This window comes from Hyla sarda, chromosome 1 (assembly GCF_029499605.1).
Source record: "Hyla sarda isolate aHylSar1 chromosome 1, aHylSar1.hap1, whole genome shotgun sequence".
NCBI lineage: Eukaryota > Metazoa > Chordata > Amphibia > Anura > Hylidae > Hyla > Hyla sarda.
The window spans coordinates 583,067,758-583,085,338 of NC_079189.1; positions in this window are offsets into that span (position 1 = coordinate 583,067,758).

Consider the following 17,581-nt stretch of genomic DNA (forward strand, 5'->3'; position numbering starts at 1 on the left):
CACACAGGTACAGACACTTTATTATAAAGTGGTATGAGTAAAGCCAGCACCTGGCCGAAACGCGTCACATCCTGTTTTACCTGTGATCCATGTAGCTTTAAGTGAATAAAGATGGCAAATTGATCTGCATCGAGCTGGAATTCTTCATATTTTCTGCTTACAAGACTTGGGTGCAGTCCGCGCCCTGCTCCATGCTCAATTTGGTGGGCTTGGGGTGAGCTGATATACATAATAAAAAAATTCCTGGAATAACTCTTTAACTGTTTAAATGTTGCAGCTTTTGAACTGCCTCAGTAAGCATCATCGGCGATGCAGTGGCTGGAATCAGCTCCCGATAACACGATTGTGGGAAACCATCATCATAGTAGCTCCAGGCCATTGCTAGGCCTCTGTCGCTGCCAATACTCTGACACAGCCTGCAAGATCTAATAGATCAATGCAATACATATGCACTGCATTGATCTGTATAAGCATGTAAATGATTGCTCATACAAGTCCCCAAGGAGGACTAAAAAAAAAAGTGTAAAAAGCATAAAATTGTTTTAAAAATTTAAATAAACTCATATAATAAAATGTATAAAATGCATTGTCCAAGTAGATGTTCAACTTTTTTTTTTTTTTTAAGTAGTAAAACAATAATGATAACTATACAAATTGGGTATCGTTGTGATCGTACCAATCTGTCCACTTGACAATTGCGTCAATACAAACAAACCCCCCCCCCCCAAACAAACAAACACATACCTCACAAATAATTAGTTTATCTATTTTTCAGTATATTTTAGGCTAAAATAAAGAGTTTCATCACAAAGTACAATTGGTCCTACGAAAAACAAGCCATCATATGGCTCTCTATATGGAAAAAATTACAATTTCCCGTGTCGTTAAGGGGTTAATTATAATGGAGCAGCAGCTTACATTCAATAGGGATCAGTGCAGACTAGCACTACCCCCAACCACAAAATGGTCAACATCAGTGATCACGCCATCATTTATGTTAGCCAACATCCATCTTCTATGAAGTGAACTCCGCTCCTGAGCTTGCATCACAGTATAATAGCATGCTATACATGTATGCCACCTGTCCATAAACCCCATGCGGCTGTGCCTTATATGTACAGCATATGTCACCACTGTACAACATCACCATAAGCACTCCAAACACCATCAGCCATGACACAACACAGGGTTTGCCCTGGATGAACAACATTACCATCCTCATTGCAACTACCACTGTCATGTACCTGTCATGATCTTGAGAATTGTTTTAATCCTCTCAGTTCACTCCACCATCATAACAAACCATTACATGCCTGTATTTTTAGAATTACAGCTCCAGTGCGTCAAGGAGCTGAGGGTGGCCAGGGAGGATCTACGTGTGGCTCAGAATCTGGCAAACACGGGGTCCAAGAAGAACAGGCCAGAGCTGAAAAAAAAAAAAAAAAGAGGATCACGGCATTGAAAAGCAAGATTGTGAAGCTGGAGGAGAGGAGAGCAGAGATACTGGATGGGAGCGGTCTCTTTAAGGAGAAGCTGGAGAATGATGACCGGTTTGCCACCATGAAATCCCCAGGCAAGGTGGAAGTGGAGGTGGATGATGGTGAGAGTGGTGGCGGTGAAGAAAGTGAGGATGGTGGTGATGGTGTAAAGGAGGAGGAGGAGGAGTTGGAGGCAAAGGTTGTTGAAGATGATGCATTGCCTGTCCCTATTCCCTGGGACAACCGGATTCAGGACAGTTACATCGAGCTGGCACAGGTGGTGTTACCGCTTAATGAAAGTGAAGAGGAGGATGTGGAAAGTGAGGCTGGGGGATTGCTGAGGGCTATAGTGATGCAGGAGTCCCCAGTCCACCTGCAGCATTTTACTTTTGGAGATGACCTGTGTGAGGATGTGGCAGTAAAGCGCAGGTCAAAGAGGCAGAAGATCCAGGAATCTGTACAATATGTGTTTTGTCCTTTCCAGCAGTCTGGGCCAGCTGTGAAGCTGGTTCAGGCTGCTGGGCCCCCCAGACTGCCAGAACCTGTTTCTCTTGTGGAACGGAGCCAGCATGGGGGGGGTACAGCATGGCGTCAGAAATGGCTGCAGATGCAATAAATGTAAAGCCCACCCATCCTGCCAGTAGGGATGGGCAGGATGGGCTCATGGTGGGCAGCCCTGGCACTACAGGACCGCCCCAGGGTGGCAGGAGGTGTGTCCATGTGTCAGAGGCAAGTTTTGCTGCAGTGTGCTCAGGGAGCAGTCCCCCGAGTGCTGTGGGCATTACCGGAGCTGCGGGCACTCCCCTGTGAGGTGGGAGTGTCCAGGTGCTGGTGGCAGAGAGCGGTGGGTCCATGTGCTCGGGGGGCGTTCCCCCGAGTACTGTGTGTTCTGCGGGGCACTCATCTGTGAGGGGGGGGAGTGTCCTGGCATCGGGATCAGCTGCAGAGCATGTGCGGTCAGGTAAACCAAGCGATGGCGCTGTGGGAGGAGCTGGAGTGTGCGTGGAGGGGCAGCCCCAAACTCAGGAGGTGACATCGCCCATGGAGGAGGAGTCATCAGCGTCGACCCCAGCAGCAGATAAGCCAGCACAGAAAACATAATAAGACCAGCAGTACTACAAGTCCCAGCCAGTCCAAAATGTGTTAGGCAGGTTACTAAGGGTGCAAGATGTGCGAATGAAGGGTGTAGTGTTGTGGATGAGAGGAGTGTCAGTGGAGTGAATGTTGGTGGGAGTTGTAGTGGCATAAATGGGAAGTCTTGTATGGATGGAGAAAAAGATGATGGGAGTAGTGGTGTGAATGTTCTGGGTCTGGTTCTGGGTCTGGTCCGGCTGCGGGTTATGGGGGGGGGGGGTCTCCGTCCGGCTCTGGAGGCCATTTGCAACAGCGCCTGCTGGAGGCTCAGCGTAGGGGCAACAGGTCGATCCAGTTAGAGGGGAGGGGTGAGGTCGACCTGTCTTTCTGGATAGAAAGGCACGGTATGGGGGCTTTCCGTGAGCGGAATGAGGAGGTGGTCTGGTCCCTCCCGACAACCGGGCAGTACAATAACCGTAGGAATGTGGGCCGTCTGATTTGGAGGGGCGAGGATGCGTGCCCACCTCGCACAAAAGTGGTTGAGCTCCTCCTTCAGATGGAATTCAGGACGAGTGACATCTTTGCCCTGATTCACCCCTACGGTTTGTCCGAGTTTGATGTCAGTTTCGTTCGGCCAGAGGGTCTCGAACTCTTCTGGTCAAACTATGCATGGGCAAAGAACGAGCCCCGCTGGCGGGATTTCGCCGTAAAGCCGATTTCCCATCAGAACTCTGTCAAGAAAGTGACAGTTTTGACCCATAACGAGTCACTTTCTTGTTATGACATAATGACCTAGCTCGGACGGTATGGGGATGTGTCGGACATGCCCAAGAAAAACTTGGATGAGCACGGGATCTTGTCCAGGGCCTGGACGTTTTCCATCAAGCTCAAGCGTTCAGGCAGAATGGTTTCCCACATTGCGTCAGCCGCTTTCCTTGGACGCGATAGGATCCAGGTCTTCTACCAGTGGCAGCCTAAGGTCTGTCACAGGTGTTGCAGCTCCACCCATTTTAGTGCAGCCTGTATTGTGCAGGTCTGCGCTTTGTGTGGTGGGGTGGGTCATCTGTCCATATCCTATAGGCAGATCCAGTGCCACCCGTGTGGTGTCCTTGGGCACCCTTTTAGCCGTTGTCCTAGCGCCTTTGCCCCTGCAGTGGCCGCTCTGGCTGAGGAGAGCTGTGGAGTTGCCTGGACTGGGGAGAGTATGGGCAGGGATGGGGGTGCAACAGGGCTAGTGAGGAGGAAAAAGGGCCCCGCCAAACTAAGGCGAGAGGAAAATCGTAGAAGGAGTAGGGAGCTGGAGAGTGCCCAGGTGACGGGGGTAGTTCCGGCCCCTGCTCCTGAAGCTGGCCCTGTAACCGCCGAGGCCCTGGAGGAGAACGTGCTGGATGAGGAGATCAGGAGGCTGCGTAGAGAGGAAGGCAATATGGGCAACCCTTCTGATTCCTCCCACTATGAAAGTGTGGATGAGGAGAGTGGGGAGAGGCCTAAAAAGAAAGACAAGGGCAAAAGGAAAGGGAGAAAGAAGAGGTCAGAGCCCTCTGTTCCTTGTACTACGGGCCAGGTCCACGGAAGCCTGATTGCCCCCCCCCACACACACCTTTCATCGAGTGAGCTGCAGGTCTAGATCAGACAGGTTTTATTTAAAGGAGGAAGCCGTCTCTTCCGCAGTGTCCAGATGGGTAAAGGTTATTGGAAGCTGAATTCCACCCTCCTGGAAGAAGCGGAGGTAAGAAGCTACTACCAAAGTAAAAAAGGAAAAATTTCGTACGTGAAAGAAAATTATCAACAGGCTGAAACCAGTTGATAAATAAGTCACACATAAGCAAAAAAAAAGTAAGAAAAAAATTACTAAAAAAAAGAATACATAAGCAAACATTGATAAATGTCCCTCCATATTTCTACAGCAGTGTTTCCCAACCAGGGTGCCTCCAGCTGTTGCAAAACTACAACTCCCAGCCATTGGCTACCCAGGCTTGCTGGGAGTTGCAGTTTTTCAGCAGCAGGTACCCTGGTTGGGAAACCTAGCTCTACAGCCTAGCTCAGCCCAAAGGGAAAGAGAGCTGATATATTCAGCTCCATATACTCTATACACTGTGCGGTGACACAGGGTGGAGTTGGTGGAAATACCTGATAACTTTGTGATGCCAGGGCAATATTATCCTATACATAGTCTGAGGTTTGTGGACAGCTTCTCCTGGGCCAGACACGGGGAGTAAATGAACACACCAACGTCAAGTTACATATAACTGATATAACATATTTACAGATCTGTGTGCAGATGGTAATACACAAACCGTTGGCTTTTGGTTAGAGAGTGTAGATAACCCCTTGGGAGCCCTGTTGCTTTCCTAAGACTTGTGGTGCTTACACCAAACAGATTTATACTTACTTATGAGACGGAAGATTCAATCCTGGTAACTAGGGTCCTGTCAAGGTACTGAAGATTTGTCCGCAGGGGCAAGAATTTCCTCCTTGTGAGTAATCCTTGCAGGATGACCAGTTGAGAGATTAGATTTGAAGTAGGCCTCTCCTCAGAGCAGGGGAGGAGTTAGAGTTAGACTTTTGGGGTTCTCATTGGCATGGGGTTCACTGCTCTAAATTAAAGGCACAGTCACATAAAAAAACATATATACACATAATAACAACATAATTAATTTAATAAAATATATTATCTGGCATTATAATACACACATAATTAATTATAACTGTAGAACTCTAGTGGGCCCAACACCTTGTGCTGCCAAGCTGCCTGAGACAGTCTAAAGCCACAGGACTGAGCACCGAAGCTCGGACACCCCATCTGTGCTGAGCCGAGGTCACATCTGCATTTCCTGACTTTTGTCTCTGCCAGGCTGCTACAGGAGACGATCTGCTACCAGGACTGCAGGCAGGACCAGAAGGAGGACCCCTGGTGGCCAAACTTTAAGGGGTTAATTTAACACATAAAGCTACAAAATATTATTAAAAAATATATTAGAAAAGTAACTCAAATAATCTATTCTATAATGTATTACATTTCATTGATGGTGCCTTTTTAAGGAATAAAAATATAAACCCACAAGCCATAGTGCCCAGTGAGCCAACAGCTATGACTGGTGTGAGGACTATGGGGGATATTTATCAAAACCTGTCCAGAGGAAAAGCTGCTGAGTTGCGTAGCAACCAATCAGATCGCTTCTTTCATTCTTTAAAAGGGCTCTGAAAAATGAAATAAGCGATCTGATTGGTTGCTATGGGCAACTCAGCAACTTTTCCTCCGGACAGGTTTTGATAAATCTCCACCATATGAGCCTCAGCTATTTCACAGGCCTCCTGCTCATTGTTACCTTCGTACTCTTTCTGGGCTGCCCTTACAGCACTTGAAAATGGTATTTCCCCCCAAAAAAGGCCAAAAATATATAAATACAGGTAGAGACATATTTAGTTTCTCCTTGCATTATACAGACAACCCACATTCAAATGTGTAATGCTTCATTCTGCCTCTGGAGGTGCTGCAAATGCTTGTTATTGGGCTTCCCAACAGTCTGCTGCCGATCACTGGGCATCTAAGTAGCCTTTTTGGAAGATCATTTAAGCTAAAAGACATCCCCAATAAATTAATATAATTTTTTTCTTTATACTTTCTACCACTCCTTGAAAACACATTGAATTTTAGAATCAGATAAAGTTTTCGTGTTAAAAAGAGCAATGGTGTGATCGGCAGAAATAAATAATTTGCAGTACATCTGCTACTCTGAGCTTATGGCAGAATAAAGATGATATTATTTAAAGAACAGCTAGAAGAGCAAGAAATATTAATAGATAAGGAATTACATTATAGAAGGTTACTGTAGTTACTGTAGAAATGGATGAACACGTGGAAATTGTACTTCATTCTGCACAGCCTGTACCAAGATTTAAAGGGGTACTCCACTGGAAAAAAAATTCACATCAACTGAAAGTTAAACAGATTTGTAAATTATTTCTATATAACATTTTTAATCCTTTCAGTATCAGCTGCTGTATGCTCCGAAGGAATTCTGTACCCGCTAATACTTCCTTCTCCGCTGTGGCCTTTCTGGACTCAGGCTCAGCAGGAAATTTCATTGAAGCCTCTCTCGTCAACAGATTCAATCTTCCTGTTACCCGTCTCGTCAAGCCTCTCTTCATTTCATCCGCGAATGGGGAAAGACTAGTCTGCACCGTGAGTTACCGCACAGAACCTCTGCTCATGAGCGTTGGAGTTCACCATCATGAAAATATAAAATTTTTTGTATTGCCCAACTGTACCTCAGAAATTCTTCTTGGCTTGCCCTGGCTCCAGTGTCACGCACCCATCCTCGACTGGGCCACTGGGGACATTAAAGATTGGGGATCTTTCTGCCACAAGCGATGTCTCAAGTCGGCTCCTACAAGCCAAGTCTCCACCGCTACACTACTGCCTGGCCTTCCTAAGCCTTATCAGGACTATTCTGAGGTTTTTTGTAAAAAGCAGGCAGAGGTCTTACCACCACACAGACCCTACGACTGCCCTATTGACTTGCTTCCTGGTACCACACCGCCCCGTGGCAGGATTTACCCACTCTCTGCTCCAGAAACGCAAGCCATGTCAGAATACATTCAGGAAAACCTAAAAATAGGTTTTATTCGGAAATCTTCTTCTCCTTCCGGAGCTGGATTCTTCTTTGTTGCTAAAAAAGATGGATCTCTACGCCCTTGTATAGACTACCGCGGTCTTCATAAAATCACAGTGAAAAACCGCTATCCTCTGCCACTCATCTCTGAACTCTTTGACAGACTGCGTGGAGCTAAAATTTTCACCAAATTGATCTAAGGGGTCATATAACCTCATTCGTATCCGTGAGGGTGACAAGTGGAAAACCGCATTTAACACCAGAGATGGACACTTTGAATATCTCGTCATGCCGTTTGGACTTTGCAACGCCCTTGCAGTTTTTCAAGATTTTGTTAATGAAATTTTTCGGGACTTACTTTATACCTGCGCTGTTGTCTATCTAGATGACATCCTAATTTTCTCCTCCAACCTAAAGGAACATCGGCTCCATGTCCGTCAAGTGCTCCAGCGCCTTCGAGAAAATCATCTTTACGCCAAAATTGAAAAATGTCTTTTTGAACGCAACTGTCTACCTTTTCTGGGATACCTAGTCTCCGGTCAGGTCTTCAAATGGATCCTGACAAACTCTCCGCGGTATTGGATTGGCCTCGCCCCTCTGGTCTTCGTGCTATCCAGCGCTTCCTTGGATTCGCCAATTACTATTGTCAATTCATTCCCCACTTTTCTACCATCGTTGCTCCTATTGTGGCATTGACTAAGAAAAATGCGAATCCAAGGTCCTAGCCTCCCTAAGCGGATGAAGCTTTCAATAACCTCAAAGCCGCCTTCGCCTCTGCACCAGTCTTGTCCAGGCCAGATCCTCTCAAGCCTTTCTTCCTTGAGGTTGATGCCGCCTCAGTCGGAGCCAGAACTGTCCTTCTTAAAAAAAACGCTAAGGGAAATACGTCACTTGCGGATTTTCCTCCAAAACTTTTTCTCCTCCTGAAAAAAACTATTCTATAGGTGACCGTGAATTATTGGCCATTAAGTTGGCACTTGAAGAGTGGAGACATCTTCTGGAAGGGTCCCTTCATCCCATCACCATCTACACGGACCACAAAAATTTGTCTTATCTTCAGTCCGCCCATCGGTTAAATCCTCGCCAGGCTAGATGGTCCTTGTTTTTTGCCCGTTTCAATTTTCAGATTCATTTTCGACCTGTGGACAAGAATGTCAGGGCAGATGCTCTATCACGTTCCACCGATGCCTCAGAATCCAAAGTTCTTCCTCAGCACATTATACCTCCAGACAGTGGCGGATCCAGGGGGGGGGCAACGGGGCAATTGCCCCCCCCCCCCCCCCCCCGAGATTGCTGCCCCCCGCCCCCTAGAATGGTGGAGCCGAAGCTGTAAGCTTCCGCTCCACCATTCACTAACCTAGGCAGTCACACGCTGTGAGTACACAGCGTGTGAGCTGCGGGGATGCGATCCTCTGCAGGCCGGCACGATGACGTCACATCATCGCGCCGGCGCCCGGAAATCCCGTCCCCGCGGCCAGCATACAGTAAGTAAGAAGAGTATGCTCAGGGCCCAGGGGACGGAATATGTGCCACTGTTAAGGGCACTATATTGTACGGGGGGGGAAGGGAATTTTTAATGTGAGGGGCTGCAGGGAAAAGCACTGGTGGCACTATATGTGAAGAGCACATGACAGGTGGGCCCCCTGTGCTGTGCCCCTCACATATAATGCCCCCTGTGCTGTGCCCCTCACATATAATGCCCCCTGTGCTGTGCCCACACATATAAATTATATGTGTGGGGGGCACAGCACAGGGAGTATTATATGTGTGGGGCACAGCACAGGGGGTATTATATGTGTGGGGCACAGCACAGGGGGCATTATATGATATAATGCCCCCTGTGCTGTGCCCCACACATAATGTCCCCTGTGCTGTTCCCCTCACATATAATGCCCCCTGTTCTGTGCCCACACATATAAATTATATGTGTGGGGGGCACAGCACATGGGGTATTATATGTGTGGGGCACAGCACAGGGGGTATTATATGTGTGGGGCACAGCACAGGGGGCATTATATGATATAATGCCCCCCGTGCTGTGCCCCACACATAATTCCCCCTGTGCTGTGCCCCACACATATAATGCCCCCTGTGCTGTGCCCCACACATAATGTCCCCTGTGCTGTTCCCCTCACATATAATACCCGTGCTGTGCCCCACACATATAATGCCCCTTGTTCTGCGCCCATCACATATAATGCCCCCTGTGCTGTGCCCCACACATATAATGCCCCCTGTGCTGTGCCCCTCACAAATAGTGCCCCCATCATGAGCCCATCATATATAATGCCCCCATCCTGTGCCCCTCATATATAATGCCCCCATCCTGTGCCCCTCATATATAATGCGCCATCATGCGCCCCTCACATATAATGCCCCCTGTCCTGTGCCCCTCACATATAATGCTCCTGTCATGTGCCCCAAACATATAATGCCCCCTGTGCTGTGCCCCTCACATATAATGCCCCCTGACTGGACAGGACAGGGGGCATTATATGTGAGGGGCAAAGAACGGGGGCATTATATGTGAAGGGCACAGCACGGGGCATTATATGTGAGGGGCACATGATGGGGGCATTATATGTGAGGGGCAAAGAACGGGGGCATTATGTGTGAAGGGCACAGCACAGGGGGCATTATATGTGTGGGGCATATGACAGGAGCATTATATGTGAGGGGCACAGCATGGGGGGCATTATATGTGATGGGCACAGAACAAGGGGCATTATACGTGTGGGGCATATAACAGGAGCATTATATGTGAGGGGCACAGCACAGGGGGCATTATATGTGAGGGGAACAGCACAGGGGACATTATATGTGAGGGGCACAGCACGGGGGGCAATATATGTTAGGGGCACAGGGCATTATTATGTGGAGGGAACAGGACGGGTCACAATTATTATATGTAGGGGCACAAGATGGGGCATTATTACTATATGTGAAGGCACAGAGTGTTCTGCATTTCAGAAGTATATTGTAGATTATGAGGAATTTCTGGGGTGGTACGTTTTTTATGGGCCACAATACATTTGGGTATTTTATTCAGAGGGTGCACTGCACAGCAAGTTATATTCAGAGAGTGCAGTGTGTGGTAGTATTATATTCAGAGAGCACAGTGTGTGGTAGTATTATATTCAGAGAGTGCAGTGTGTGGTAGTATTATATTCAGAGAGTGCAGTGTGTGGTAGTATTATATTCAGAGAGTGCAGTGTTTGGTAGTATTAAATTTAGAGGGCACAGAGTGTGGTAGTATTATATTCAGAGAGTGCAGTGTGTGGTAGTATTATATTCAGAGAGTGTAGTGTTTGCTAGTATTAAATTTAGAGGGCACAGTGTGTGGTAGTGTTATATTCAGAGGGTATGGTGTGTGGGGGTATTATATTCAGAGGGTGCAGTGTATGATAGTATTATATTCAGAGGGTACGGTGTGTGGCGGTATTATATTCAGAGGGTACAGTGTGTTGTTTATTCAGGGGGTACAGTGTGTCAGAATTATATTCAGAAGGTATGTGCCAGTATTATATTCGAAGAATACAGTGTCTGGCAGTATTATAATAATTATTGTTTTCATATAGAGGATCAGAATCCGCTGACATAGTGAGGAGACATCTGGGCATCAAGTTCTGCAGAAAGAACATTTAGCTGGAACAAGTCCCGGTGGTATGTACCATCTGAATTAGATAAGGAAAGACTATAGAGAAGATGTCACCTGTAGTCACTGATATCATTCTGTATCCTCCTGTGTGTGTCCTATCAGAGCTGGAGTCACTGAAGAAGTTCTGCAGTAATGATGGGGGAAACAACAACTCCCAGCATCCCCTTACCACTACTTAGGTCATACTGGAAGCTGTAGTTTTAAATGGTAAAAACCTCTTTAGCACTTTCCCATTCTGTGGCAATTGGTATATTTGATAATTATTCTGACATATGAGCACGGCCTAAGAGTCTTAAACAAGGTTAGGACTGTATGATACATTTAATAATATTGTAAGTTCCGTAAGCAACATCTTGTTTTCTGTCCGCCAACACAAAATACTCTAATAGTGCCCCTCCCGAGACTCGACTCTGGATCCGCCCCTGCCTCCAGAGTGTCTTATCTCCTCTGCGCCTGCTTCTCTGGTGCCAATTCCTCCAGGAAAAACTTATGTTCCTCCACGTCTTCGCCTCCAAACTCTCAAATGGGGTCATTCCTCCCGCCTCAAAAGTGCGGAAGCCACCAATAGAACTTTAAGAACAACTAAGTGCAATCTATATCTACCATCATTGGCGAAAATAATTAAGTCCGCAGACATGCACGAAGTTCACCATTAGAACACTTCAGGTAAACGCAGGCGCAGTCACTGACTGAATCTAAGATTGAGTCTAAGTCCACTGACATGCGCGATAGACCTGTATGGTAAGTTACCGTGGAACGGACATGCGCAGCTGTCCGTAACCGTGACTGATTATTACTAAGTGCAGAGACATGCGCCGCACACCAATTACACGCAGTGAGGATAACGGGGGATAAAGGGTGATGATTGGCAGGGACGATATCAACACACAGTGACGTGACACGACCGGATTGGTCAGTCACGTCACTCGAGTCAAGATAGGCTGAACAATCGGCGCACAGTGATGCAGTGGTTTTGACATCATTAACAGAGGATATAAAAGGGAGAGTACACCAAACGAACGGCCATTAGCCTCTGTACCTTGATAAAGTTGGTTTATCCAACGAAACGTCGGGAAGCGGAGGGCTATTCATGTTTTAACTAGCAGCTATCTGTGCCCATCTCTTAGTGCAGTGGCATCCGCATAATAGTGCTGTTAAAGCACAGTGTCACTATTAAAGAGTTACAGGATGCACGCATACTTTATAGGCAACTACTAGCTGTATTTTTAATCACTATACCGGAGCTCATACATTTTAAATGATACAATAAAATTCAGTTTTAAGGGGGGTTTCTAGTTTAGGGTTAACCCCTAGGGGGGCGACCCCTAAAAAGGTTGTTGTTATATTCCTCCCACCTGGCTGGTCATGCTGGAATCAAAAAGTCCATACAGTTAATTGCCAGACACTATTGGTGGTCCTCCCTGGAGAAAGATGTGACGGGTTTTGTACGGGCCTGTACAGTGTGTGCACGTGACAAGACTCCACGCCAGAAGCCTGCTGGTCTTCTCCTTCCTCTGCCTGTGCCAGAACAACCATGGTCCTATATAGCTATGGACTTCATCACTGACCTTCCTTCATCTCATGGCAACACTGTCATTTGGGTGGTCGTTGATCGTTTTTCTAAAATGGCTCAATTTGTCCCTCTGCCTGGTCTGCCTACTGCGCCTCAATTGGCGAAAAAAAAATGTCTTCATATTTTTCGCCTCCATGGGCTTCCCACGCACATTGTCTCTGACAGAGGTGTGCAATTTGTTTCCAAGTTCTGGAGAGCCCTATGTAGTCAATTAAAAATCAAATAAAATTTCTCTTCTGCTTACCACCCTCAATCCAACGGTCAAGTGGAAAGAGTTAATCAAATTCTCGGTGACTACTTGCTTCATTTTGTCTTCGCCCGTCAAGATGACTGGGTAGACCTTCTGCCCTGGGCTGAATTCTCGTACAATTTCAAAAATTCTCAGTCTTCCTTCAAATCTAAATTTTTTGTGGTGTACGGCCGTCACCCGCTTCCCCCCCTCCCCATTCTCACTTCATCTGGAGTTCCTGCCGTAGATGAATTGACACAAGACTTCTCCTCTATCTGGAAGGAAACTCAAAAGTCGCTTTTACTGGCCTCATCTCGCATGAAGAGACATGCTGATAAAAAGAGAAGAATTCCTCCTGTCTTTGCCCCCGGTGACAATGTGTGGCTCTCTGCCAAATACATCCGTTTCCGTGTCCCTAGCTACAAGCTAGGACCACGGTACCTCGGACCATTTAAAATCAAAAATCAAATCAATTCTGTCTCCTACAAGCTCCATCTTCCTTCTTCTCTTCGTATTCCCAACTCTTTCCATGTTTCTCTTCTCAAACCTCTCATACTTAACCGCTATTCCCCCAAGGTCACCTTGCTCCTGTCACTGGGTCCTCTGGGTCCTCTGATGTCATCTCTGTCAAAGAGATCCTCGCCTCCAAGTTCGTCCAAGTAAAATATTTTTTTTAATTGATTGGGAAAAATGGCCCAGAAGAGAGGTCCTGGGAACCTGAGGCCAATATTCTGGACAAAGAGCTTGTCCGCAGATTCCTGGGCTCCAAAAGTAGGGGGAGACCAAGGGGGGGGGGGGTACTGTTACGCCGAGCGCTCCGGGTCCCTGCTCCTCCCCAGAGCACTCGTGGCGTTCTTCTGCATGCAGCGCCCCGGTCAGACCAGCTGACCGGGAGCGCTGCTCTGCTATCACCAGCGGGGATGCGATCCGCGTGGCGGGACGCGCCCACCCGCATCCCAATCCTCTCACCTGCCCCGTCCTCCTGCTGTCCTCTCCAGGCGCGCGCGGCCCTGCTCTCTAGGGTGTGCGCGCACGCCGGCTCTCTGAAATTTAAAGGGCCAGTGCACCACTAATTGGTGCCTGGCCCAATCTGTGCTAATCACTTCCTACACTGTGTTAGGGTGCATTCAAACTACGTAATGAACGCTGAATCTCCGCTTGCAGAATTCAGTGATTGGAGATTCAGCTTGGCAGCCGCCATCGGCGGTAGGACCCCCACGGCACTGCGCCATCACCATTGACGGCTATGCAGTGCTTAAGGAATTCCACACAAAGAATGAACATGTTCATTCTCTGTGCAGAACAATTTCAGTGGCGGAATTTGACAGGGGAGGGTGATACCCCTGTTCACCAATGGCAACGACGCAATACGATCGTGGGTCGCCATTGGTTTCTATGGCAGCAGGAGGCCAGCTGATGGCCTCCTGTCTGCCAGCTATGGAAGCCTGTGAGATCCAGCCACAGGCTGGATCGTACAGGCTGTAGTGTGTGCAGCTCATCAGGTCATACTGTGCTGCCGTACACATGTATTGCAGCATAGTATAACCTGTAAAAACTGAAAAAATAATAAAAGGTTCTTCAATAAAAGTATGAAGTGTAAAAAAAAAAAAGCCTCTTTCCCAATTATAGCCCTGTATAATCATAAAAGAAAACACACACACAAATCATATACATACTAGGTATTGTCACATCCGTAATAACGTGAACCATATAAAGCTATGGTGTAAATTGTATTGTCACATCCGTAATAACGTGTACCATATAAAGTGTAAATTATCCCGCACGGTGAACGCCGTAAAAAAAAAAAAGCTAAATTTGCCAATTTTGGTACAAATACAGAATAAAAAATATCAAAAGGTAGCATGTATTGCAAAAATAATACCAAGAAAAAGTACAGCTTGTCCCACAAAAAAATAAGCCCTCACTCAATGGCGTTGGATGAAATATAAAAAAGTTACGGCTGTCGGAAAATGTTAACACAAAAAAGGGAAAAAAAAGAATTTTGCTCAGAAAGGAAAAAGAACATAAAAAGCTATATAAAATTGTACTGACCCACAGAATAAATATAACGTCACTTTTATTGCTTAGTGAACACCATATAAAAAAATTATAATAAAAAAACAGCCTGAAATTTTCTAGTTTTTCGCAATATTTAGGAGTTTTTCACAAAAAATGCTGCATGTGTCAACAAAAATGCACCACTTATATAAAGTACAACATGTCACTAGTGTTGAGCGGCATAGGCCATATTCGAATTCGCGAATATTCGCAAATATATGGACGAATATTCGTCATATTCGCATATTCGTAATGTTCTTTTTATTTTCGCATATGCGAATATTCGCGCGTGCGAAAATTAACATATGCGAAAAGTTGCATATACAAAATAAACATAAGCTAAAATTCGCATATACGAAAATTTTCATATGCGAAAATTTGCATATACAAATAAACATAAGCTAAAATTCGCATATGCGAACATTAGCATATGCATGTTTTCGCATATGCGAAAATTCGCACACCAGTCTCACACAGTAGTATTAGAGCCTTCTTACACCACATAAGCTGGAAGCAGAGAGGGATGATCACTGTGATGTGTACTGTGAAAAAAAAAAAAAAAAAAAAAACGAATATTCGTAATTACGAATATATAGCGCTATATTCGCGAATATTCGCGAATTCGCGAATATGCGATATTCGCGAATAAAATTCGAATTGCGAATATTCGCGAGCAACACTACATGTCACTAAAAAACAATCTCAGAATTGCTCCGCTCAGAAGAAGCGTTCTGAAGTTATTACCATTTAAAGAGACACATGTCAAATTAAAAAAAAAAAGAGTTATGAAATTGAAAAGGGATTAGAGTGGTGCTTGAAAGTTTGTGAACCCTTCAGAATTTTCTATAGAGCTACATAAATTGTCAGTAAAACTATAATCGGATTTCCACATAAGTTCTAAAAGTATATAAAGAAAACCAAATCAAATAAATGAGCCACAAAAATTAGGCTTGGTCCTATATTTATTAAGGAAAATGATCCTATATCACATATCTGAGTGACAAAAGTATGTGAACCTTTGCTCTATTATTGGAGGTTAAAACATTAAGCAGGATACAAGCATATACCGACACACAGAGAAAGCAGTGACGCGTTTCAGGTCACGTGCCCCTTCGTCAGACTGATGCAAGGTGAACAGAAACCACATATTTATATGGTGATTCACAGGTAAGGCTAGGTGGTCAATGAAGAAAAACTCCATTAACCCCCAATACTCCTAATGCTGTGAAGTACACCTTACATAGCACATAAAGTTATAGGAACAACAGGCTTTACGCATAAAGCAGAAAAATATAGATCATTTCATGAATGCTTAATGTCTTCAAAGTAGAAACAACAATTTCCAATTTTGACGAAAAAAAACACAAATAAGTGAAATAAAATAAAAAAATGCAGTATAAATCTTCAGTTATAATACAAAATAATATCCGATCTCAAATTGAGACCATGCGGTTGGTAACACTGTAAATTGTATATCGAAAAAAACTCTCGGTTGCGGAGGACTTTTACATGGTCACCACCTCGCTTAGGTTTGTGTACTTTTTCTATGCCATGAAAGGAAAACAGGACATATCACCACTAGTGTTGCTCGCGAATATTCGCAATGCAAATTTTATTCACGAATATCCCTTTATTCGCGAATTCGCGAATATTCGCGAATATAGCACTATATATTCGTAATTACGAATATTCTTTTTTTATTTATTTATTTATTTTTTAAATCACAGTACACATCACAGTGATCATCCCTCTCTGCTTCCAGCTTGTGTGGTGTAAAGAAGGCTCTAATACTACTGTGTGAGACTGGGGTGCGAATTTTCGCATATGCGAATTCGAATATGGCCTATGCCGCTCAACACTAATTCACCACAATGTTGATCTCGAAAAGAAGCACTAGATATGTTAACATGATGGGGATTCTATATACTTCTAAATATGTTCTTGAATTCTGAGTTTGAGTGGACGCTTGGTACTTCCTATATATATATATATGATAATTGACATGCTGTACAAATAATTCTGTATACTACGAAAAGTGTTTGGCAATTAATGAAAGATTTTATTGGCAGTATGTGTTGGTCAGATAGTCCAAATCTGCATTCCACACATCTTGAATTGCCACAAGGAAAAAGTCCTTTCATTTTAAGTCAAGTATCCGAGCGTGGTTGCAGACTTGGTAGCATGCTAGGAGATAATAAATTACCTAAGGTTGGAGCCCTACGAGACGAAAAATTACAACCATGTTTCAAGAAATTAGCTAGAGAAGAGTCCTGGTGTAAAATAGGAAGATATTTTTTAATGATGTTAATAACTTGATGGTATTTATTACTAAAAGTCATGACAAAAGAGACCTTAGATGTCCTGTCAGATTTATCCACATGATGCGGTTTTGACGCCAATAGTTAATCTCTATCCTTGCTGTCGACTATAGATCGAGCCCGATCTGTAGCCCAGCGAAGATATCCCCTATCTCTAAGTCTGGAAGTAACCACTGCAGATTCTGAACTGAACAACAGAGCTGGAGAACAATTTTGTTTAGTAAATTCCCCTACGGGAACAGATTTGATTGTATGTTGTGGGTGACAAGACTCGGCTTTCAACAATGTATTACCAGCACTAGGTTTTCTGTATGTACAAGTGTGTATTTTATTATTTTCTGCAGACAAAAAGATATCCAAAAATGTAGCCTCCTTTTGATGCCTTGAAAAAGTAAAAAAACTAATTATGGAAATTGTTGTTAACATAATCCAAAAATATTATGTACACGTTCCTGTGTGGATGACCAAATAATAATATTGTCCACAAAATGTCCATACCAAATGATATCTTGAAAAAAATGTACTGAAGTTCCCACCAAAAAACGTATAAGTTTGCTGCTGAGGGGGAGGACTTGGC